Source organism: Bos javanicus, chromosome 11, assembly GCF_032452875.1.
Source record: "Bos javanicus breed banteng chromosome 11, ARS-OSU_banteng_1.0, whole genome shotgun sequence".
Lineage (NCBI taxonomy): Eukaryota > Metazoa > Chordata > Mammalia > Artiodactyla > Bovidae > Bos > Bos javanicus.
Genome location: NC_083878.1, coordinates 82,641,821 through 82,657,835, shown reverse-complemented (window position 1 = coordinate 82,657,835; position 16,015 = coordinate 82,641,821). Strand labels below are relative to the sequence as shown.

Below are 16,015 nucleotides of genomic sequence, written 5' to 3'. Positions count from 1 at the left end.
TTTTCCAATGAGTCAACTCTTCGCATGAGGTGGCCACAGTACTGCAGTTTCAGCCTCAGCATCAGTCCTTCCAATGAACACCCAGGACTGGTCTCCTTTAGGATGGACTGGTTGGATTTGCTTCTAGTCCAAGGGACTCGCAAGAGTCTTCTCCAACACTACAGTTCAAAAGCATCAATTCTTCGGCGCTCAGCTTTCTTCACAGTTCAACTCTCATATCCATACATGACCACTGGAAAAACCATAGCCTTGACTAGAAAGACTTTTGTTCACAAAGTAATATCTCTGCTTTTGAATATGCCATCTAGGTTGGTCATAACTTTCCTTCCAAGGAGTAACAGTCTTTTAATTTCATGGCTGCAGTCACCATCTGCAGTGATTTTGGAGCCCAAAACAATAAAGTCTGACACTGTTTCCCATCTATTTCCCATGAAGTGATGGGACCAGATGCCACAATCTTAGTTTTCTGAATATTGAGCTTTAAGCCAACTTTTTCACTCTCCTCTTTCACTTTCATCAAGAGGCTTTTTAGTTCCTCCTCACTTTCTGCCATAAGGGTGGTGTCATCTGCATATCTGAGGTTATTGATATTTCTCCCGGCAATCTTGATTCCAGCTTGTGCTTCTTTCAGCCCAGCATTTCTCATGATGTACTCTGCATAGAAGTTAAATAAGCAGGGTGACAATATACAGCCTTGACGTACTCCTTTTCCTATTTGGAACCAGTCTATTGGTCCATGTCCAGTTCTAACTGTTGCTTCCTGACCTGCATACAGATTTCTCAAGAGGCAGGTCAGGTGGTCTGGTATTCCCATCTCTTTAAGAATTTTCCACAGTTTATTGTGATCCATACAGTCAAAGGCTTTGGCATAGTCAATAAAGCAAAAATAGATGTTTTTCTGGAACTCTCTTGCTTTTTCCATGATCCAGCGGATGTTGGCAATTTGATCTCTGGTTCCTCTGCCTTTTCTAAAACCAGCTTGAACATCTGGAAGTTCACAGTTCATGTATTGCTGAAGCCTGGCTCAGAGGGCAGAGACACTGAAACCATAACACAGAAAACTAGCCAATCTGATCACATGGACCACAGCCTTGTCTAACTCAATGAAACTAAGCCATGCCATGTGGAGCCACCCAAGATGGCTGGATCATGGTGGACAGGTCTGACAGAATGTGGTCCACTGGAGAAGGGAATGGCAAACCACTTCAGTATTCTTGCCTTGAGAACCCCATGAACAGTATGAAAAGGCAAAATGATAGGATACTGAAAGAGGAACTCCCCAGGTCAGTAGGTGCCCAATATGCTACAGGAGATCAGTGGTGGAGAAATAACTCCAGAAAGAATGGGGATGGAGCCAAAGTGAAAACAATACCCAGTTGTGGACGTGACTAGTGATAGAAGCAAGGTCCGATGCTGTAAAGAGCAATATTGCATAGGAACCTGGAATGTTAGGTCCATGAGTCAAGGCAAATTGGAAGTGGTCAAACAGGAGATGGCAAGAGTGAACATCAACATTCTAGGAATCAGCGAATGAAAATGGACTGGAATGCGTGAATTTAACTCCGATGACCATTATATCTACTACTGCGGGCAGGAATCCCTTAGAAGAAATGGAGTAGCCATCATGGTCAACAGAAAGAGTCTAAAATGCAGTACTTGGATGCGATCTCAAAAACGAGACGATGATTTCTGTTCATTTCCAAGGCAAACCATTCAATATCACAGTGATCCAAGCCTATGCCCCAACCAGTAATGCTGAAGAAGCTGAATTGAATGGTTCTATGAAGACCTACAAGACCTTTTAGAACTGACACCCAAAAAAGATGTCCTTTTCATTATAGGGGACTGGAATGCAAAAGTAGGAAGTCAAGAAACACCTGGAGTAACAGGCAAATTTGGCCTTGGAGTACAGAATGAAGCACGGCAAAGGCTAATAGAGTTTTACCAAGAGAATGCACTGGTCATAGCAAACACCCTCTTCCAACAACACAAGAGAAAACTCTACACATGAACATCACCAGATGGTCAACACTGAAATCAGATTAATTATATTCTTTGCATCCAAAGATGGAGAAGCTCTATACAGTCACGGGAGCTGACTGTGGCTCAGATCATGAACTCCTTATTGGCAAATTCAGACTTAAATTTAAGAAAGTAGGGAAAGCCACTAGACCATTCAGGTATGACCTAAATCAAATCCCTTATGATTATACAGTGGAAGTACTTACCTTAAGAATCACATTTTGAAGCAAGCCCTTATTTTTTAATTATTCTATAAAGATGAAAAGCAATACAGAATTTCTACAGTACATATTAAATCTGAAGACTAAAGCACACAATGTGTAAGGGTTAAAACTCCTTCTCATTAAGTAAAACGAGAGAGTAGGAGACAGGAATTAACTTTCCCAATAATCTTTTACCTCAAAATTTTGTGGAAAATAGGAAAATCTTGGGTCAAGGAATCAGATGTATTAGGTTCAAATATCTTTGCACCAAAGTAACTGTAATATTAGTTTCCTTCATGCCATCAAAATTATAAACGCAAACCATGTGCTAAGCAACCAGGAATGTGTGAGACAAATGAAGAGCTCACTTTAACAAACCACTTCTAATTCTCAGATTAATTTGCAGTGCCAAGCTTAGCTCTCCCAAAGCATCAGTACCAACCGTGGGGTGAGGCTCGGGCACCTTCCTTTCTCAGATGGCTGGGGACATATACTCATTCACAAGAATGACGACAAGCACAGTCCACTCCAGGGGAAAGAACGAGCCCACCTGAACCACGCCTGTGGGGACCCCTGAGTTAGACACAAAAACAAGCCTGAAGGACCAATTAACTGCATGGGAGATGAGGTCCAGGAAAGCTTCACAGGGTTAACACCAGAGAAAGGTTTATTCCTTCAACAATTTCCTGACAGATAAAGAGATCAGATAAAGAGCCTCCTCAGCCAAGAGAACACAAGGTACAGGAGCACGGAGCTGCGTCTGTAAACAGTGTGCTGGGAGGATGCTCACAAAGGGAGTGAGTGCTCCCAGCCTGTAGAAGGCAAGCAGGGGTAGCAAGGCAGAAACTTAGAAGCGGTCCTTAACAATATGAGATGGTTTATGCTGCTCGTTTTCCTGAGCACGTATCACCGTCTACTTTCTAAACTGTAACCGTTATTGAAATCACACCTCCATCACCGAACTTAACCCACTCAGACACAGAGACTGTGTCTGTATCCTTCAAAGCATTTCCATGTCGGTTTCGTTCAGGAAATGGCTCTCTGCGCACAGAACTGCTGGGGCGGGAGGATAAACCTGACACAGGGTCCTCGTCCTCGGCTTAACCTCTCGCGGCTTCAGTTCTCCCACCTGAGAAATGAACGGTCTGAGCCAGATGATGGATGAAACTCTTGGCCAGCTCTGACATTCTAAGAAACTAAAACTCACAGCAGGGATGTCAGTATCAGACAAGAAAAATAAGCTATAAGTGATGGAGCCAAAAAACACATGGAGTGAATTAAATGAGCAGAGGCCAGGGCAGAGCAAGAGGCAGTGAGGAGAGGGCAGATAGCCCCCTCCGAGGAAAGGGAGGGAGGGAGGAATGGACCGTGTGCCCCCATGTACCACACCAGGTGGGATTCTAATGCACTGGGAGAGCTAAATGTGACCCTAACAATTGACTCCAAGAAGAATTATAAATGGTTTATTAAGAAGGGGCTTCTGTCTAGTAATTGTTGAAACAATCTGCCATCTAGTGGCTTAAAACTCCTTAAAGTCAAGTACATGATTTTGAAATAATAGAGTGAGAAATTCTTGTATGTACCCTGTCCAATCAGCAACAGGCTTGTGGCATAGACCAGCAAGGAAGGGGCGGGTGGGAGAGAATAATTACATGTCACCATATTGAAAGTTCTTAAGAGCATGCCTGGCAAAATAAAGGCTCAAAAACTGTTACCTGCTACTTCACAGACATGAGACAATCCTCTCTCAGGACACAGAAATGTTGCCAATTTAATTCATTTTAATTTGATCTTGATTATTCTTTACCAAGCTTCCCTGGTGGCTTAGATGGTAAAGACTCCAACTGCGATGCAGGAGACTTGGGTTCAATTCCTGGGTCGGGGAGATCCCCTGGAGAAGGAAATGGCTACCGGCTCCAGTATTCTTGCCTGGAGAACCAAATGGACAGAGGAGCCTGGCAGGCTACAGTCCATGGGGTCGCAGAGAGTCAGACACAACTGAGCAACTAACACTTTCACTTCACTTTCATTCCTTACTACAAAAATCTTACCAGTTCATTATTGACAATTCTGTTCATCTTAGAATTCTTGGATGTCCCTGCCCCAGATGCCTTCACTCAATCCACAGTTGATGTCAATAATCTAAAAACCTAACCCCCTCCTAAGCATCAGGATGCATTTAGGCAACTTCACTGCCAAGGCACAATATAACATGTTCAGCATCCCTCTATCAGATCTATTCCATGTCTACTTTGAATCCTGATTTCAGAACTGTCCGGGTCCTGAAATCAAATTCTCACCTATTTCAATTGCTCAAACTTAATTCTCTCAGGAAAATAAGTCTTGTCTTCAAACACTACCCCACCCCCACTGAACCCTACTAACTGTTGCCTGCCCGCTATCCCTCACTGTGGGTCTTTCCATAATGTCTGCTATCAAAATCACTGTCACACATCTGCTCTGCTAAACACCATCTTAGTAGTCTACACTAAACATCTCTGTGCTTAAGCAGCTTGCAAAAACCACCATCTACTGTCTGTGTGCAGTGCAGTGCCGGGAAAATGTCATCCAAAAAGAATGACTTGTCTTGAGGTTACAGAGCAAATAGGTAGCACGTATTTCCTGTCTCCTAATCCAGTACATGTACAGTACAGAATGATGAAAAGACACCCTTTTCATCAGAGGGAACTGGAATGCAAAAGTAGGAAGTCAAGAGATACTTGGAGTAACAGGCAAATTTGGCCTTGGAGTACAAAACGAATCAGTGCAAATGCTAACAGTTTTGCCAAGAGAATGCACTGGTCATAGCAAACACCCTCTTCCAACAACACAAGAGACGACTCTACACATGGACATCACCAGATAGTCAATTCCAAAATCAGATTAATTATATTCTTTGCAGCCAAAGATGGAGAAGTCTAAACAGTTAGCAAAAACAAGACAGGGAGCTGCCTGTGGCTCAGATCATGAACTCCTTATTACCAAATTCAGACTTAAATTGAAGAAACTAGGGGAAACCACTAGACCATTCAGGTATGACCCAAATCAAATCTCTTACGATTATACAGTAGAAGTGACAAATAGATTCAAGGGATTAGATCTGACAGACAGAATACCTAAAGAACTATGGACAGAGGTTTGTGACATTCTACAGGAGGCAGTATTCAAAACCATCCCCAAGAAAAAGAAATGCAAAAAGGCAAAATGGTTGTTTGAGGAGGCCTTACAAAATAGCTGAGAAAAGAGAAGCTAAAGGCAAAGGAAAAAGGAAAGATATACCCAATTGAATGCAAGAGTTCCAAAGAATAGCAAGGAGAGATAAGAAAGCCTTCCTCAGTGATCAATGCAAATAGAGAACAACAGAATGGGAAAAACTAGAGATCTCAAGAAAATTAGAGATACCAAGGGAACATTTCATGCAAAGATGGGTACAATAAAGGACAGAAATTTCATGCAAAGATGGGTACAATAAAGGACAGTAATGGTATGGACCTAACAGAAGCAGACGATATTAAGAAGACGTGGCAAGAATACACAGAAGAACTATACAAAAAAGATCTTCATGACCCAGATAACCAAGATGGTGTGATCACTCACATAAAGCCAGACATTCTGGAATGCAAAGTCAAGTGGGCCTTAGGTAGCATCACTACCAACAAAGCTAGTGGAGGTGGTGGAATCCAGTTGAGCTATTTCAAATCCTCAAAGATGATGCTGTGTAAGTGCTGCACTCAATATGCCAGCAAATTTGGAAAACTCAGCAGTGGCCATAGGACTGGAAAAGGTCACTTTTCATTCCAATCCCAAAGAAGGGCAAAGCCAAAGAATGCTCAAACTACCACACAATTGTACTCATCTAACACGCCAGCTAAGTAATGCTCAAAATTCTCCAAGCCAGGCTTCAACAGTAAATGAACCATGAACTTCCAGATGTTCAAGCTGGATTTAGAAAAGGCAGAAGAACCAGAGATCAAATTGCCAACATCCATTGGATCATCAAAAAAGCAAGAGAGCTCCAGAAAAACATCTGCTTCTGCTGGCTTATTGATTGTGCCAAAGCCTTTGACTGTGTGGATCACAAGAAACTGTGGAAAATTCTTTAAGACATGGGAATATCAGACCACCTTACCTGCCTCCTGAGAAACCTATATGCAGAAACCTATATGCACGTCAAGAAGCAACAGTTAGAATCAGACATGGAACAACGTACTGGTTCTAAGTTGGGAAAGTAGTACATCAAGGCTGTTTATCGTCACCCTGCTTATTTAACTTATATGCAGAGTACATCATGAGAAATGCTGGGCTGAATGAAGCACAAGCTGGAATCAAGATTGCCAGAAGAAATATCAGTAACCTCAGATATGCAGATGACATCACACTTACGGCAGAAAGTGAAGAGTAATTGAAGAGTCTCTTGATGAAAATGAAAGAGGAGAATGAAAAAGTTGGCTTAAAAACTCAACATTCAGAAAACTAAGATCATGGCATCTGGTCCCATCACTTCATGGCAAATAGATGGGGAAAACAATGGCAAACAGTGACAGACTTTATTTTCTTGGGCTCCAAAATCACTGCAGATGGTGACTGCAGCCATGAAATTAAAAGACGCTTGCTCCTTGGAAGAAAAGCTGTGACCAACCTAAACAGCATATTAAAAAGCAGAGATATTACTTTGCCAACAAAGGTCCATCTAGTCAAAGTTATGGTTTTTCCAGTATTCATATATGGATGTGAGAGTTGGACTATAAAGCAAGCTGAGCACCAAAGAATTGATGCTTTTGAACTGTGGTGCTGGAGAAGACTCTTGAGAGTTCCTTGGACTGCAAGGAGATCCAACCAGTCCATCCTAAAGGAGATCAGTCCTGGGTGTTCATTGGAGGGACTGATGTTGAAGCTGAAACTCCAATACTTAGCCGCCTGATGTGGAGAGCTGACTCATTTGAAAAGACCCTGATGCTGGGAAATATTGAGGGCAGGAGGAGGAGGAGGGCAGGACAGAGGATGAGATGGTTGGATGGCATCACTGACACGACAGACATGGGTTTGGGTGGACTCCAGGAGTTGGTGATGGACAGGGAGGCCTGGCGTGCTGCAGTTCATGGGATCACAAAGAGTCGGACATGACTGAGTGACTGAACTGAACTGAACTGAATACTGCGGCCTCTCATCGTATCGAATTAAATCCTGGTGAATCTTAGACACATTGTGAAGTTCTTCGAGTGGCAGCATGGTGATGAATAGAGAGACAGGTTTATGGATAGACCTTCCTGAGCTCCCATCAAGCTCAACCTTGGGGAAATGATTCGAGTTTTCTCCTCTACATAATGGGGAATAATAATTACTCCTATATAAATATAGGTTAATTTTAGAATGTTTTTAGACACAAGTGAAAATCCAATTAAATTAGCTTAAGTGAGCAGAAAATTTCCTGGCTTATATAACTCAAAAGCTCAGAGGTGGGGCTGACTTCGGGGTTGGGTGATTCAACAATGAGTGGTCATCAACGAGCCAGTTTCTGTCTCTTTTCTCTGTGGTCTGTGGTGTTAGCTTCACCCTCAGGAGTAAACTCCGGGAGTTGGTGATGGACAGGGAAGCCTGGCATGCTGCAGTCCATGGGGTCGCAAAGAGTCAGACACAAGTGAGCAACTAAACTGAATCCAGTACACATTCTATCACATCACAAATGTATTTTTTTAATTTTCTTTTTGTATATAAACCATAATTAAGCATCATTCCTTAATTCCTATAAAAGAACCAAAGATAATCGTCTTCTTTCATCTCTCTACTTTCAAGAGAGATCCACAATAGCCAGCATGACTCCAAGTATAAGAAGAAATTCAATCTGGCCCAAGTCACTTCTTAAAATTTTATTTCCATAAATTCTGCAGAAGGATTGTGGAAGTAGTCCTTAAAGTTAGGGGTCGGGGGGCAGGGGGGGGAGGTGCGGGGGCAGGGTGGGAGGGAGTATAACCCCAGTACAAAATACCCTGCTTAAGATTACTGAAATTCACTGACATACAAAGTTATCATATATCAGGTTAAACTACAACCAAAACACTCAAAGAGGAGCGACACAGACTTGTTATTTATCATCTGTAGGAATTCAAAGCTTTATCAAGGCCTACAAGGGCCCACTTAAGTGCAAAAAACTGTAACATAATGAGAACTAGCCTCTTCTCTCAAAGACTCTCCATGTAGAGGACTGATGGATGAGTTAACAATGATTTCCAAATAAATTTTTTTCAATTGTAGGCCAAAGAAAAGTAAAAGTAATAAAGCACTGTCACTGACTTAAAAGACAGCTAAAGGCTGCTAAGAACCAAGATGCTTCTGAGTCACGCATGTCTCCCTATCTGTAATATATTCTAGATAAAAACAGATCACAGGATGTGGCCAAGACTCCCCTGCCTCACCAGAAACATATACCCGTTTAAGAAAAAAAGGAAAGTTAGTCCATGAAGCTCAGCAAGTCCCTTAATTCACATCTAAGGACTTTCCTCTCTGCCAAAATGACGCAGCTTTCTCTACTAACAACAGGACCTCTTCGTTTCTCTTCTAAAAACCAACCTGAACTCACGGAAAAAAGAATTTGCTCACACTGGAAGAATGAGCATTCGAAAGGCAACATGAAAAACTCCTTAATGTAAGTTAAGATACTCAATTTCTGACATTCACACTTGCCAGCTACAAAGCTGCACATTAATCTCTCAAATGTCAATAGCCCCTACATTACCAAAGGCCAAACACACTCTCTCGCTGCAGTAGAAGATAATCAACAAGGATCAGGACTACGGCACTCATTCCTTTTCTAGAAGCAATCCTTCATAAAATTATTAAATCTTATCTAGCTAGGGCTTATGAGAAATTTCCTAATGCAATTTATACGTAACTGCTCCTCCAGCTGTCAATACAGTGTATCTTTTACACACCACTGACCTGATTCTCACAGAATATATATGACCTTAGGAACCAGAAAGAAAGGCGGGCAATTTTACAGCAATGTAATGGATATAAAGGCTCACTGATTACCTCCCCAAAGCATCTCATAGGTCTATATGGATCTTACAGCTTATAAAAGAAGAAAAATGTGCTAGTGCTCTTGGGTAAACCTTTAAGGTAGGGTATTCTCAACACTATCTCTTCCACAAGATAAAATTAAAACATTTGTGGGACCTTTCCCTAGACGAGGGTGATGTACTGAGATGGTGGCCCCTCTGTGTACTCTACCCACACCCCTTCCCAGTCTGTGCCCAGGCCTGTTTTCTTTCCCGTGCCAGTTGGGTTGTTATGTCTCCTGAGAGCTCGTTCACACAAGACATTTTTGATCCCCCCACTAAGTACAACGTATGGGATAAAGGGGGTATCTCAAGTAAATGAGTGTGAAGGACGCCTGCATTTAAAACGCTGAGGGAGGAATATTCAAGTGGGAGGGGACATGGGTGAACCTATGGCTGATTCATGCTGATGTTTGGTAGAAACCAATGCAATACTGCAAAGCAATTATCCTTCCATTAAACATAAATTTTATAAAAAGTAAAATAAATAATGCTTATAAATAATAAATAAATACATAATAATAATAAAAAATAAAATGCTGAGTGCTGTTTAGGGGAAATCAGAAGCCCACCAAGAGATGACCAAATCAGGAGACACAGCCCTTTAGTACTGCAGTATGCCATTACTTAAAGGTGTTCCTCAGTATCCCCTAAAATTAACAGATTTCTAAAGACTATCTCCTCGTCCATCTTCTGAGACTTGCACAGAATAGTAGCAAATACTATGAGTGCACATTTAGGAGAATGCAATCACCCAACTACTCTTTAGCCAATTCACTCCTACCTAACTGTACTCTATACATAGGCAAGCTGAAAACCTAGCTTATTACTCCTTGTAAATGTTGTCTCACACTCTTTTTGTAGAATCTGTATCTGGCTTAACACAGGTGACTAAAAGGGAAAAAAGAAATCACTCAAATGCTTGAATTAATCCTTAACACAACCATGAAACATTATTAATCAATCATGGTTTTTCCCTATAGACTATATGAAACATAGGTATCTTTCTTAACATAAACCTGGGTATCTTTCTTAACATAAAGACAAAAGTGTTCAGTTGGTGGCAATGTAAATTGGCTCAACCACTAGGGAAAACAGTATAGAGATTCCTCAGAAAACTCGAGTAGCCCTATGATCCCACAGTCCGACTCCTGGGCATATACCCAGACGAAACTATACTTCAAAAAGGAATCTCCACACTGTTCTCCATAGTGGCTGTACTAGTTTGCATTCCCACCAACAGTGTAAGAGGGTTCCCTTTTCTCCACACCCTCTCCAGCATTTATTATTTGTAGACTTTTGGATTGCAGCCATTCTGACTGGTGTGAAATGGTACCTCATAGTGGTTTTGATTTGCATTTCTCTGATAATGAGTGATGTTGAGCATCTTTTCATGTGTTTGTTAGCCATCTGTATGTCTTCTTTGGAGAAATGTCTATTTAGATCTTTGGCCCATTTTTGATTGGGTCATTTATTTTCTGAGTTGAGCTGGAGGAGTTGCTTGTATATTTTGAGATTAGTTGTTTGTCAGTTGCTTCATTTGCTATTATTTTCTCCCATTCTGAAGGCTGTCTTTTCACCTTGCTAATAGTTTCCTTTGATGTGCAGAAGCTTTTAAGTTTAATTAGGTCCCATTTGTTTATTTTTGCTTTTATTTCCAATATTCTGGGAGGTGGGTCATGAGATCCTGCTGTGATGTATGTCGGAGAGTGTTTGCCTATGTTCTCCTCTAGGAGTTTTATAGTTTCTGGTCTTACGTTGAGATCTTTAATCCATTTTGAGTTTATTTTTGTATATGGTGTTAGAAAGTGTTCTAGTTTCATTCTTTTACAAGTGGTTGACCAGATTTCCCAGCACCACTTGTTAAAGAGATTGTCTTTAATCCACTGTATATTCTTGCCTTTGTCAAAGATAAGGTGTCCATATGTGCGTGGATTTATCTCTGGGCTTTCTATTTTGTTCCATTGATCTATATTTCTGTCTTTGTGCCAGTACCATACTGTCTTGATAACTGTGGCTTTGTAGTAGAGCCTGAAGTCAGGTAGGTTGATTCCTCCAGTTCCATTTTCTTTCTCAAGATCGCTTTGGCTATTCGAGGTTTTTGTATTTCCATACAAATTGTGAAATTATTTGTTCTAACTCTGTGAAGAATACTGTTGGTAGCTTGAACAGTGTGGAGATTCCTTAAAAAACTGGAAATAGAACTGCCTTATGATCCAGCAATCCCACTGCTGGGCATACACACTGAGGAAACCAGAAGGAAAGAGACACGTGTACCCCAATGTTCATCGCAGCACTGTTTATAATAGCCAGGACATGGAAGCAACCTAGATGTCCATCAGCAGATGAATGGATAAGAAACTGTGGTACATATACACAATGGAGTATTACTCAGCCATTAAAAAGAATACATTTGAATCAGTTCTAATGAGGTGGATGAAACTGGAGCCTATTATACAGAGTGAAGTAAGCCAGAAGGAAAACATAAATACAGTATACTAACGCATATATATGGAATTTAGAAAGATGGTAACGATAACCCTGTATACGAGACAGCAAAGAGACACTGATGTATAGAACAGTCTTACCGACTCTGTGGGAGGGGGAGAGGGTGGGAAGATTTGGGAGAATGGCATTGAAACATGTGAAATGTCATGTATGAAACGAGATGCCAGTCCAGGTTCAGTGCACGATGCTGGATGCTTGGGGCTGGTACGCTGGGAATGTTCAGGATGGGGAGCACGTGTATACCTGAAACACACACAAAAAGATACATGCATCATTGTATTCATAGTAGCGCTGTTTATAATAGCCAAGAGTATCACTTGGCTAGATATGGGAACAACCTAAATGTCCATCAACAGATGAATGGATAAGAAGATGCGGTGTGTATACACACACACACACATACACACACAACTGATGTATTACTCAGTCATCAAAACATATGCATGCCATCTGCAGCAACATGGATGGACCCAGAGATTAAAGTCAGAAAGAAAAAGACAAATATCATATGATATAACTTACATGTGGAATCTACAATACAATACAAATCAATGTATCTATAAAAACAGACTCACAGACATAAGAGAACAGACTTGCAGTTGCCAAGGGGGAGGAGGATGGGAAGGGACAGAAGGAATGGGAGTTTGGGATCAGTAGAGCTTAACTATTATATAGGAGACTGATAAACAACAAGGTCCCCCTGTACAGCACAGGAAACTATATTCCATATCCTGTGAGCAATCAGAATGGAAAAGAATATGCAAAGGAATATATATGTGTGCAACTGAATCACTTTATAGTAAAGAAGAAATAAAATACTGTCAATCAACTATACTTCAATAATTTTTTTAAAAAACATACACCCTTTTTACTATATGTGAATTAAAAGTAATTTTAAAACTTAAAAAGAAAGTGTTCAAATGAAAACCTGCTTAAAGGATCTTTTTTCTTTCTAATTCACTCTTTATTACAGTTTTATTGAGGTTGTGATTTACATTCCATGAAACTCACGGGCATGAGAGATCTTTAGGAGCACTGGAAATATTCTAGAACTGACTGGTGTAGAGCTTGCACAACCCTACGTATTTATTAAAAATCACTGAACTATACACTTAAAATACCAAAGCATCATCAAGGATTCCGAGAATGAGTGGCTTCTCACAAAGGACCAAGAAAAGAGGCTTGTTTTCCACCTTTTGTGTTTGTTGAGATATAATTCAGGACCTAGAAAAAGTTAGCTTCCAACACTAATTATCTTTGAGCAGTTATCAAAGAACTGTTGGAGGCTCAAAGTTGAATAAGTCAGATTTTGCTTGTAGAAATTTACAATAAAATTAGGATCAAAACCTCAAAACAACAACAAAAGAAAAGCTGTTGAAAGCAGAAGCTATCATTTAAAAATATAAACAGGAGTCCCACCTACCCACAGTTTCACCTTTTGCAACTTCAGTTACCCAGAGTCAACTGCAGTCCAAAAACATGAAATGGAACATTCCAGAAATAAACAGTTCACAAGTTTTAAACTGCACGCCACTCTGAGTAGTATAACGAAATCCTGGGCCTTCCAGTGCCATCCTGCTCCATCCTGCCCCATCCTGCCCCAAGAGATGACATGCCATTGGCCAGTGCACCCCACCCTTCAGGCACTCAGTAGCCATCCAGGTTATCAGAGATGGATGGTGAGGTACTGCAATACTTGTATTCATGTAAGCCTCATTTTACTTAATAATGGCCCCAAAACACAAGAGTAATGATGCTGGCAGTTCAAATATTCTCTTACTGTGCCTTATTTATAAGTTAAACTTTACCACAGGTATATATGTATGTGGGAGAAAAAAAAAAAAAACACTATATGCAGGGTTCAGTACTATTTGAAGTTTCAGGCATCCCCTGATGGTCTTGGGACATACACCCTGTGGATAGGGCAGACTACTGTATTGTAACTTATTCATATTATGTGGGTGCCCTTATTTGTGAATGTGTGACTCCTAAAATAGACTGTACACTCCTACAGGGCAGGCACCACAACCTAATCACCACCAAGTGCACAACCCACTTGTACTAAAGTTTAAGGTAGTCCCTTCTAAAAATGCAGAGGTACGAAATTCCTCCTAGCTGGAATCCGGGTACAATAGAAGCCAAATCTAACACACAAAGGCAACACTGAGAACAGAAAACAGAGGAAGTGTCAGGGTAAGTGTAGGAGAGGAGCAAAACTGGAATACGAGATAGTCTGGACAGGATAAAATGCATTCTTAGGCTGTGAGTTAGAAGACAAGAAAGAAAACAGTCAAAATCAGCAAATCCTCAGAGCTTATCCCAAAGCTTCTCAACTAATTTTTCTTTCATATTACCCAACTTACACCTCACTATCTCTCCTTCAATAGTGCTCTCAGCATAAAACCTTGAGTTTGTATATTACCAATTTATCCTAACTCCAGTCTGGCTGATTTATTTCACATTTACAGAATCCTTGTGGATGAAAAATACCACAGGCTCACATTACTAAAATAACCAAAAATAAATAAAAAATGTGATGAATATTTCAGGTTCTTTCATTTAAAAAAAGATCACATAATGGAAAATATAAACAACTAGCAATATTTTTGTCATGCACAACAAGACATTTACACATATTCCTTGCTTTATAACAATTCTCATTCAGAAACTTTAATGCAGCCATCCATCTCCAAGTTGACTGCTGTCACAAATTGTATATGACTGCAAAACCAAGAAGAGGCTCTCCTTCAGTGGTTTCATAATTCACCTTTCCAAAACTTTCATTTCGAGACCACTCCTCCAGAAATACCTTTACTTACTTACATCCTATGCCACAAAGTGAAAGCCTTAAGAAATAATGAATATAGTCTCACTTATGACAAGTTATTATCATGTGATAACTATTGAGTGTATGATCATTTCAAACCTATGATCCCAAGAGAACCTCACTTACCTTCCTGAAAAAAAAAAACAACAGAGAGACAATCAGGAGTCATCATGAAATAAACAAAGCAAAAGCCAGAGTTGGGGGGATGATTGAGGGGGTAATGAGAGCTATGGCAGAGTGACAGATGAAGTTCAGCTCGCAGGACTGCTGCTGACCTCCTGATGTGTGATCCATCTGCACCCCTGGGGTAGGGGACCCCTGTTCTATGTGACTCCACTTACATATTCATATGACAAACCTAGACATCATAGTAAAAAGCAGACATCACTTTGCTGACAAAGGTCCATATAGTCAAAGCTTTGCTTTTTCCAGTAGTCACGTACAATGTGAGAGTTGGACCATAAAGGAGACTAAGTGTCCAAGAATTGATGCTTTCAATCTGTGGTGATGGAGAAGACTCTTGAGAGTCCCTTGGACACTAAGGAGATCAAACCAGTCAATCCTAAAAGAAATCAACCCTGAATATTCATTGGAATGACTGATGCTGAAGCTCCAATAACTTTGGCCACCTAATGCCAAGAGCCAACCCACTGGAAAAGACCCTGATGCTGGGAAAGATTGAGGCGGGGCAAGAGGAAAAGGCGGTGACAGAGGATGAGATGGTTGAATGGCATCATCAACTCAATGGAAACAAATCTGAGCAAACTCCGGGAGATACTGAAGGACAGAGAAGCCTGGCACGCTGCAGTCCAGGGGATTGTAAAGAGTCAGACACTACTTAGCAAGTGAACAACAGCAACAAATACACTCATAACTAAATATGAATAAGTGGTAAAACTATAAAGAAAGCAAGAGATGTAAGCAAAACTTAGGACAGTGGTTATCAACAGGAGACTGGAGGGGACAGGATCAAGAAAGTATAATCAGGAAATCATTGGAGCTGTACAGGTGTGTGTGTGTATAAAAACTTTAGTATAAAAACTTCATAATCATAACATTCTGAACCAACAGAAGGACAGACCTATGATTGAACAGAAAGAAAACTTTCATACATTTTCAATTAAAATACTTAAGTACACTTGAGGATCAGAGTTTAAGTACTTGCCAAGAGGGTAAGTCTCAAAATTCAGAACTCAAGCAAGGTTTGCCTGGCTCAATTTGATATTTATTCCTCCATTTTAGAGAACCAAAAAGTTAGCTTGACTAATTTATAAAATATATGTAAATTTCATTCACAAATAACAAAGTCAAAGGGAGAAATCATGGGAAGCAGAAAATGTCAAAAGTTTTAGGTAACCCTCTGCGTAGCTGGCAAATACATGGATAAGTGGCACACAAGA

At 40.6% G+C, this 16,015-nt stretch overlaps 1 protein-coding gene across 2 annotated transcripts in view; it reads right to left on the bottom strand.

Annotated features, from left to right (window-relative positions):
- NBAS (NBAS subunit of NRZ tethering complex) overlaps window positions 1-16,015 on the bottom strand; it is a 335,203-nt gene that overhangs the window by 279,056 nt on the left and 40,132 nt on the right. The window lies entirely within an intron of this gene.